Here is a 10,602-nt window from a genome sequence, read left to right on the forward strand (position 1 = left end):
GTACACCCAACTGCAGCGAACGTGCTACAATTATCTACAAACCAGGACCACATCTTATAATAGAGCCATGTGTTGGTTTACCGATAAAGCGACGGATCTCTGAATTCCCCACTCAAGTGATCATATCACATATACGGTACACAGTAGGAGCCATTATAATGCATGTTCAAGGAAACCATTACATTTCATATTGTAGAAGAAAGGACAGTTGTTGGGAAGTTTATGACGACATGAGCTACTCTGTAAAAACGGTAGACCCAAACAAACTATGTGGGAATTCAGAAGTTGTAATATATGTTAAAATGTAGTTTTTCCTGTTTACAGGTATAACAAATGAGTAAAGACAATCGCTCTGTAAAGAGTAGCTAAACTCTTAAGCAAGTTTACCTCTATTGTCTCCTTGGGCCTTGTTGTTATTGTTGTTATAACTTTACTTAGTCCTGCAGCAGTACAGCGCTCCTGGCTGCTGCATCACACTCTGTCTCCCCAATGTCCACCAGATATTTCCTCTTGCTGGTGACTACATACTGTATGTAGTCACCCAAGATTGCACCAGAAGGGATCAGAGCCTTCCTTTCCTTATTGCTAATCAGATTTCAGAGGAAAGGAAGTCTCCGATTGGGGCTGATGCCATCTTGGGTAAGTACACATGTAAACACTTGCCAGAGAAAATGTTGGGTGGATGTCAGGGAGACAGAGCGGGTGTGAAAGGCAAGAACCATGGGTGATACCACAGTCCAGGAGCACACAACTGGCAGGACTAAGGTAAGTTATAATGAGGGTGGGGAAGCCAATAGAGTTAAACTGGTTTGAAAGTTTAGCTATTCTTTACAGCACTTCTTATAAAGCTAAGGCTGGGGGTCAGGGGGATTCATTCAGCTCCTCTGTCACAAATAAGAGGCTGAATACAACAAAACAAAGACTTTTGCTTCCCCGATAACTTGAATAAGGATACAAGCCTTCTGAACTGCTCGCACTATAAATGTTAAGGCTGCTTTAAAACAGGGGGGAAAAAGGCCTGCGAGTATGAAAAAAACGTGCTAATATTTGAGCACTAGCAGTTCAGTAAGTTACTGGCCCCGTTCAAGCATACAGGGAAGCAAACTATTCTATTTGGTTCTGTCCAGCCTCTCCTTTGGACAGAGAAGCTGAATATAACTATACGATGCCCTTGTGAACTCAACCTACACTAAGTGCATTTACAGACCGTTCTCATATACTGTAACTGAAACCAAACTACATTTCAAAATTAGTTCTATGTCAAAAGCAATAAGGAAAAAAAAGAGGAATATCAATTAATTCTCAAAGAGTAACTTAACTTTTCTATTTCATAAGTGGGCAGGGAGGGGGCATATATATTTACTTGTATATAGATGCAAGATCTACAGATTCTGTATGTGCCCCCAAGTTATCCCGACAACCATCCACTGGATTTTTATTTCTTCCGCTTAATCTGGCTCACTGGCATTGGGGAGAAAAGGGGAGAGCAATGTGACCGTGCTCCTAATTGGCTGGTTGCTGTTTGGCTGGCTGCTAGCTCTATCAGGAGTTTGGCCGCAGTGCTAGCCATGCCCGTGATATCACGCCGATCATGGAAGAAAAGGAAATCTAGTGGACATCTGTGGCAATTGTAAGGGGCAATTTGAAGGCACTTACAATAGTCTATAGACTCTGCATATAAATACAGTACAGGTTAGTATGCAAATCTCAGTGGCTTTCACTGCCACACTATACCAACCAAGAAGAAACAAAAAAAATTAAATGTGCATGGATTTCGAAATGACAATAGATGTAATACAAATAATAACCCTCACATACCCCCATCTTAAGCAATAATGCCCCCAAAGTCAGTAATGTTGCATTCATTTTGCTCTCCTGTGTGTCTTGAGTCCCACTGCTCACCCCCTGCTGCACAGCAATATGACTCACATGGCAGCAGGAGCTCATCACTCCGCTCACCTACAGGAGGGCTGCTGCTGTCTGAACTGATCCCTCATCACTCCGCTCACCTACAGGAGGGCTGCTGCTGTCTGAACTGATCCCTCATCACTCCACTCACCTACAGGAGAGCTGCTGCTGTCTGAACTGATCCCTCATCACTCCACTCACCTACAGGAGGGCTGCTGCTGTCTGAACTGATCCCTCATCACTCCACTCACCTACAGGAGGGCTGCTGCTGTCTGAACTGATCCCTCATCACTCCACTCACCTACAGGAGGGCTGCTGCTGTCTGAACTGATCCCTCATCACTCCACTCACCTACAGGAGGGCTGCTGCTGTCTGAACTGATCCCACATCACTCCACTCACCTACAGGAGGGCTGCTGCTGTCTGAACTGATCCCTCATCACTCCACTCACCTACAGGAGGGCTGCTGCTGTCTGAACTGATCCCTCATCACTCCACTCACCTACAGGAGGGCTGCTGCTGTCTGAACTGATCCCTCATCACTCCGCTCACCTACAGGAGGGCTGCTGCTGTCTGAACTGATCCCTCATCACTCCACTCACCTACAGGAGGGCTGCTGCTGTCTGAACTGATCCCTCATCACTCCACTCACCTACAGGAGGGCTGCTGCTGTCTAAACTGATCCCTCATCACTCCACTCACCTACAGGAGGGCTGCTGCTGTCTGAACTGATCCCACATCACTCCACTCACCTACAGGAGGGCTGCTGCTGTCTGAACTGATCCCACATCACTCCACTCACCTACAGGAGGGCTGCTGCTGTCTGAACTGATCCCTCATCACTCCACTCACCTACAGGAGGGCTGCTGCTGTCTGAACTGATCCCTCATCACTCCACTCACCTACAGGAGGGCTGCTGCTGTCTGAACTGATCCCTCATCACTCCACTCACCTACAGGAGGGCTGCTGCTGTCTGAACTGATCCCTCATCACTCCACTCACCTACAGGAGGGCTGCTGCTGTCTGAACTGATCCCTCATCACTCCACTCACCTACAGGAGGGCTGCTGCTGTCTGAACTGATCCCTCATCACTCCACTCACCTACAGGAGGGCTGCTGCTGTCTGAACTGATCCCTCATCACTCCGCTCACCTACAGGAGGGCTGCTGCTGTCTGAACTGATCCCTCATCACTCCACTCACCTACAGGAGGGCTGCTGCTGTCTGAACTGATCCCTCATCACTCCACTCACCTACAGGAGGGCTGCTGCTGTCTAAACTGATCCCTCATCACTCCACTCACCTACAGGAGGGCTGCTGCTGTCTGAACTGATCCCACATCACTCCACTCACCTACAGGAGGGCTGCTGCTGTCTGAACTGATCCCTCATCACTCCACTCACCTACAGGAGGGCTGCTGCTGTCTGAACTGATCCCTCATCACTCCACTCACCTACAGGAGGGCTGCTGCTGTCTGAACTGATCCCTCATCACTCCGCTCACCTACAGGAGGGCTGCTGCTGTCTGAACTGATCCCTCATCACTCCGCTCACCTACAGGAGGGCTGCTGCTGTCTAAACTGATCCCACATCTGCAGTCTGGGTCAGGACGCTTAGGAGGCAGTGACACACAGCAGCGCTTGCCAAGCTCCTCACAGGCTGAGCACAGCTACAGCACTAGCAGCTAAGCCAGCCTCGGAGCGCTCTGACCGCCACGCAATTCTATCCAAAGACAGTTCCTCCATTCATAAGTAGGGTTTTTGTATGAGTGGAGAAAAACTAGGGAAATGGAGATTAATTTATTCAAATATGTTTAATATCATAGAATACAAATAATAATTTACAATAAATATTCACGAAAGATGAAGGCTGTATCTAAAGAATAGAAAGACTGAAAATTCCCATGAGTGCAAAGTAACTCAAACAAAGGAAAGAAGAACAGTAACACCCCAGTGTTGGGTTTTATGGTTGAGTGTTACACCGGTGTTGGGGTGTTACTGATCGGTGTTGGGGTGTTACTGATCGGTGTTGGGGTGTTACTGATCGGTGTTGGGGTGTTACTGATTGGTGTTGGGGTCTTACTGATCGGTGTTGGGGTGTTACTGATTGGTGTTGGGGTCTTACTGATCGGTGTTGGGGTGTTACTGATCGGTGTTGGGGTGTTACTGATCGGTGTTGGGGTGTTACTGATCGGTGTTGGGGTCTTACTGATCGGTGTTGGGGTCTTACTGATTGGTGTTGGGGTGTTACTGATTGGTGTTGGGGTCTTACTGATCGGTGTTGGGGTCTTACTGATCGGTGTTGGGGTCTTACTGATCGGTGTTGGGGTCTTACTGATCGGTGTTGGGGTCTTACTGATCGGTGTTGGGGTCTTACTGATCGGTGTTGGGGTCTTACTGATCGGTGTTGGGGTGTTACTGTTCTTCTTTCTTTTGTTTGAGTTGCTTGGCACTTGGAGTTTTCAGTCCTCCTATTTTTTAGATACAGCCTTCATCTTTCGTGAATATTTTTTGTAAATTATTATTGGTATTCTAGGATATTAAACATTTGAATACATTTATATCTAGTCACATTAGTAATTTTCTCTCTTTTTTGTATAAGTCAAACACCGATAACTCAGGACCTCCGTCTAGATGTTACAATGTACGTGTCCTATTTCTATTCCAGGGATTTTGCGTCCTAAACGTTCAGGTTTCCATTGTTAAATCTCTATTTCTGAAAGGTATTACTGTTACTTATTAGTACAGTGAAAAACATAAGTAAGATTTATTGTTTTGATAATTAAATTGATTAAAAATGGGACCTAAAAATGAGAGTCTATGTACAGGAATTTTTAACCCCTTGACGACCGATCATTGACTTTTGACGACGGAGTTAGTCGGGCCTTATTCCTCTGCCATAGTTTTCACGTCGGGCGGGGGAATGGCAGCCTCGGCTAGCCCTGTCAGCAATCGTGAGATCCCAGCTGTCCTACCATCAGCTGGGATCCCAACCTCCAAAAATTAAATATTTTAGTATTTATTCCACAGGGTAAACGTTATAAAAAAATAAAAAAAGCCAGAATTTCTATTTGTTTCACTGTTTGTGTCACAAAAAGAAGTCATAAAACGCGATCAAAAAATCGAATATGCCCCAAAATGGTCCGAATAAAAACTACAACTCTTCCAGCAAAAAATGAGGCATCCCACTGCTCCGTAGTCAGAAAAATAAAAGCGCTACGGGGCTGCACATGCGGCGAGGCAAAATCCTCTCTCATTATTTAAAAAAAGTTTTACTTTTTAAAAGTAGTAAAAAAAAGTCATAAATTTTGTATCGGTGTGTCCGACCTGACCCGGAGAATAAAGGTATTCTGTTACTTTTACCGCACAGGAAATTAACTAATAATAAAACTCAAAAACATTACCGTAATTAATTTTTTTTTAATTTTCCCTCTCCTGAAAATAAATAAAAGTTATACAAAACATTATATGCACCCAAAGTGGTGCAAAGGAAAAATACAACTTGCTATGCAAAAAACAAGCCCCCCCACTTTGAAATGTGCCTTTTTTTTTAAGGATTCAGATATTCGCTAGATCCGTTTGAGCAGCGGCGACTTCGGCGTGGGCGAATTGTGGGCAGCATCAGGACTTCATTGGCGATATGTCGTGGCGGGGGAAGGGGGGCAGTGTGCTGCGATGATTGTGAAGAGGAGGGCCTGTAGGCATCACGGGGGAAGAGAAGGACTCACTGACCGAACTTTTAGATTGTCCAACTCACTCGCCACCTCCTCACTTCACTCTCTCTGTTGGTGTCCCCCAATGCTCTGTCCTTGGACCCCTCCTCTTCTCCATCTACACCTCAGGACCATTGCTCAAACGGATCTAACGAATATCTATCAGAATCCATCCAAAAAACGGCCAATTTCAAAAGAGGGGGGGCTAACCCGTAGCTAACCCCCCACCTGACACCCCCAATATCTCGGGAACGAAAGGAGATCTAACGTTAATTTTTGCTGATCAAACCGGATCTAATGAATATCTATCAGAATCCATCCAAAAAACGGCCAATTTCAAAAGAGGGGGGGGCTAACTCGTAGCTAACCCCCCACCTGACACCCCCAATATCTCGGGAACGAAAGGAGATCTAACGTTAATTTTTGCTGATCAAACTGGATCTAACGAATATCTATCAGAATCCATCCAAAAAACGGCCAATTTCAAAAGAGGGGGGGCTAACCCGTAGCTAACCCCCCACCTGACACCCCCAATATCTCGGGAACGAAAAGAGATCTAACGTTAATTTTTGCTGATCAAACCGGATCTAACGAATATCTATCAGAATCCATCCAAAAAACGGCCAATTTCAAAAGAGGGGGGGCTAACCCGTAGCTAACCCCCCACCTGACACCCCCAATATCTCGGGAACGAAAGGAGATCTAACGTTAATTTTTACTGATCAAACCGGATCTAACGAATATCTATCAGAATCCATCCAAAAAACGGCCAATTTCAAAAGAGGGGGGGCTAACCCGTAGCTAACCCCCCACCTGACACCCCCAATATCTCGGGAACGAAAGGAGATCTAACGTTAATTTTTGCTGATCAAACCGGATCTAACGAATATCTATCAGAATCCATCCAAAAAACGGCCAATTTCAAAAGAGGGGGGGCTAACCCGTAGCTATCCCCCCACCTGACACCCCCAATATCTCGGGAACGAAAGGAGATCTAACGTTAATTTTTGCTGATCAAACCGGATCTAACGAATATCTATCAGAATCCATCCAAAAAACGGCCAATTTCAAAAGAGGGGGGGCTAACCCGTAGCTAACCCCCCACCTGACACCCCCAATATCTCGGGAACGAAAGGAGATCTAACGTTAATTTTTGCTGATCAAACCGGATCTAACGAATATCTATCAGAATCCATCCAAAAAACGGCCAATTTCAAAAGAGGGGGGGCTAACCCGTAGCTAACCCCCCACCTGACACCCCCAATATCTCGGGAACGAAAGGAGATCTAACGTTAATTTTTGCTGATCAAACCGGATCTAACGAATATCTATCAGAATCCATCCAAAAAACGGCCAATTTCAAAAGAGGGGGGGCTAACCCGTAGCTAACCCCCCACCTGACACCCCCAATATCTCGGGAACGAAAGGAGATCTAACGTTAATTTTTGCTGATCAAACCAGATCTAACGAATATCTATCAGAATCCATCCAAAAAACGGCCAATTTCAAAAGAGGGGGGGCTAACCCGTAGCTAACCCCCCACCTGACACCCCCAATATCTGGGGAACGAAAGGAGATCTAACGTTAATTTTTGCTGATCAAACCGGATCTAACGAATATCTATCAGAATCCATCCAAAAAACGGCCAATTTCAAAAGAGGGGGGGCTAACCCGTAGCTAACCCCCCACCTGACACCCCCAATATCTCGGGAACGAAAGGAGATCTAACGTTAATTTTTGCTGATCAAACCGGATCTAACGAATATCTATCAGAATCCATCCAAAAAACGGCCAATTTCAAAAGAGGGGGGGCTAACCCGTAGCTAACCCCCCACCTGACACCCCCAATATCTCGGGAACGAAAGGAGATCTAACGTTAATTTTTGCTGATCAAACCGGATCTAACGAATATCTATCAGAATCCATCCAAAAAACGGCCAATTTCAAAAGAGGGGGGGCTAACCCGTAGCTAACCCCCCACCTGACACCCCCAATATCTCGGGAACGAAAGGAGATCTAACGTTAATTTTTGCTGATCAAACCGGATCTAACGAATATCTATCAGAATCCATCCAAAAAACGGCCAATTTCAAAAGAGGGGGGGCTAACCCGTAGCTAACCCCCCACCTGACACCCCCAATATCTCGGGAACGAAAGGAGATCTAACGTTAATTTTTGCTGATCAAACCGGATCTAACGAATATCTATCAGAATCCATCCAAAAAACGGCCAATTTCAAAAGAGGGGGGGCTAACCCGTAGCTAACCCCCCCACCTGACACCCCCAATATCTCGGGAACGAAAGGAGATCTAACGTTAATTTTTGCTGATCAAACCGGATCTAACGAATATCTATCAGAATCCATCCAAAAAACGGCCAATTTCAAAAGAGGGGGGGCTAACCCGTAGCTAACCCCCCACCTGACACCCCCAATATCTCGGGAACGAAAGGAGATCTAACGTTAATTTTTGCTGATCAAACCGGATCTAACGAATATCTATCAGAATCCATCCAAAAAACGGCCAATTTCAAAAGAGGGGGGGCTAACCCGTAGCTAACCCCCCACCTGACACCCCCAATATCTCGGGAACGAAAGGAGATCTAACGTTAATTTTTGCTGATCAAACCGGATCTAACGAATATCTATCAGAATCCATCCAAAAAACGGCCAATTTCAAAAGACGGGGGGCGAACCCGTAGCTAACCCCCCACCTGACACCCCCAATATCTCGGGAACGAAAGGAGATCTAACGTTAATTTTTGCTGATCAAACCGGATCTAACGAATATCTATCAGAATCCATCCAAAAAACGGCCAATTTCAAAAGAGGGGGGGCTAACCCGTAGCTAACCCCCCACCTGACACCCCCAATATCTCGGGAACGAAAGGAGATCTAACGTTAATTTTTGCTGATCAAACCGGATCTAACGAATATCTATCAGAATCCATCCAAAAAACGGCCAATTTCAAAAGAGGGGGGGCTAACCCGTAGCTAACCCCCCACCTGACACCCCCAATATCTCGGGAACGAAAGGAGATCTAACGTTAATTTTTGCTGATCAAACCGGATCTAACGAATATCTATCAGAATCCATCCAAAAAACGGCCAATTTCAAAAGAGGGGGGGCTAACCCGTAGCTAACCCCCCACCTGACACCCCCAATATCTCGGGAACGAAAGGAGATCTAACGTTAATTTTTGCTGATCAAACCGGATCTAACGAATATCTATCAGAATCCATCCAAAAAACGGCCAATTTCAAAAGAGGGGGGGCTAACCCGTAGCTAACCCCCCACCTGACACCCCCAATATCTCGGGAACGAAAGGAGATCTAACGTTAATTTTTGCTGATCAAACCGGATCTAACGAATATCTATCAGAATCCATCCAAAAAACGGCCAATTTCAAAAGAGGGGGGGCTAACCCGTAGCTAACCCCCCACCTGACACCCCCAATATCTCGGGAACGAAAAGAGATCTAACGTTAATTTTTGCTGATCAAACCGGATCTAACGAATATCTATCAGAATCCATCCAAAAAACGGCCAATTTCAAAAGAGGGGGGGCTAACCCGTAGCTAACCCCCCACCTGACACCCCCAATATCTCGGGAACGAAAGGAGATCTAACGTTAATTTTTGCTGATCAAACCGGATCTAACGAATATCTATCAGAATCCATCCAAAAAACGGCCAATTTCAAAAGAGGGGGGGCTAACCCGTAGCTAACCCCCCACCTGACACCCCCAATATCTCGGGAACGAAAGGAGATCTAACGTTAATTTTTGCTGATCAAACCGGATCTAACGAATATCTATCAGAATCCATCCAAAAAACGGCCAATTTCAAAAGAGGGGGGGCTAGCTACGGGTTAGCCCCCCCTGAAAAAGATCGTAAATATCTAATTTTGTAGAGGAGATCTAACGTTAGTTTTGGTTGATCAAACCGGATCTAACAAAGATCTAACGAATGGAATCATTTTTTAGCCAAATTCTTAATAAGGGGGGGCTAACTCGGGGTTGGTTATCAATGGTTGGTGTCTGGCACTGGGAGGGTCAGTTCTGATATAGTCCTGGTATGTGTAGGGCTTGCTCCACATGCTGGGACCTGGGCTGGTCTCTATCCACAAGTGCCTCTTTTGCAACATGGAAGCGGCTATATACAGGTTATATATACAGGTTATATATACAGGTTATATATACAGGTTATATATACAGGTTATATATACAGGTTATATATACAGGTTATATATACAGGTTATATATACAGGTTATATATACAGGTTATATATACAGGTTATATATACAGGTTACAGGTATGTGTGCTCCATTATGGTTCTGCTTTTAACTTTATCTAGGAGGCCGCATGGCACATGAAATACAGAATGTAGAGTAGGACCCCCCTATTGAGATTTGCCGTGACGTTGGCAGGGGTGGCTCAAAAAATTGATCAATTATTTGCTAAAAATCTCATTTTTTTTATTACAGTACAGTGGGAATAAATCCGTGAATTTTCACTTTTTATATGATGCATGCCAATTTCAGATCGTGCTGGTTCCTCTTTTTCTCTTTTTTTTTTTTATTACTGGGGAGGTGTACATTTTATTTCTCCCTGTTATCAGCCATTACTGTGGAGGTGTACATTCTATTACTCCCTGTTATCAGCCATTACTGGGGAGGTGTGCATTCTATTTCTCCCTGTTATCAGCCATTACTGTGGAGGTGTACATTCTATTACTCCCTGTTATCAGCCATTACTGGGGAGGTGTGCATTCTATTTCTCCCTGTTATCAGCCATTACTGGGGGTGTACATTCTATTACTCCCTGTTATCAGCCATTACTGGGGAGGTGTGCATTCTATTTCTCCCTGTTATCAGCCATTACTGTGGAGGTGTACATTCTATTACTCCCTGTTATCAGCCATTACTGGGGAGGTGTGCATTCTATTTCTCCCTGTTATCAGCCATTACTGGGGGTGTGCATTTTAT

General features: G+C 45.2%; 1 protein-coding gene across 1 annotated transcript in view; it reads left to right on the forward strand.

The window, feature by feature from the left end:
• The window catches only part of HSPA12A (heat shock protein family A (Hsp70) member 12A), a 131,699-nt gene that overhangs the window by 52,134 nt on the left and 68,963 nt on the right, over window positions 1-10,602 (forward strand).

The sequence above is a fragment of the Anomaloglossus baeobatrachus genome, chromosome 5 (genome assembly GCF_048569485.1).
Source record: "Anomaloglossus baeobatrachus isolate aAnoBae1 chromosome 5, aAnoBae1.hap1, whole genome shotgun sequence".
Taxonomy (NCBI): Eukaryota; Metazoa; Chordata; class Amphibia; order Anura; family Aromobatidae; genus Anomaloglossus; species Anomaloglossus baeobatrachus.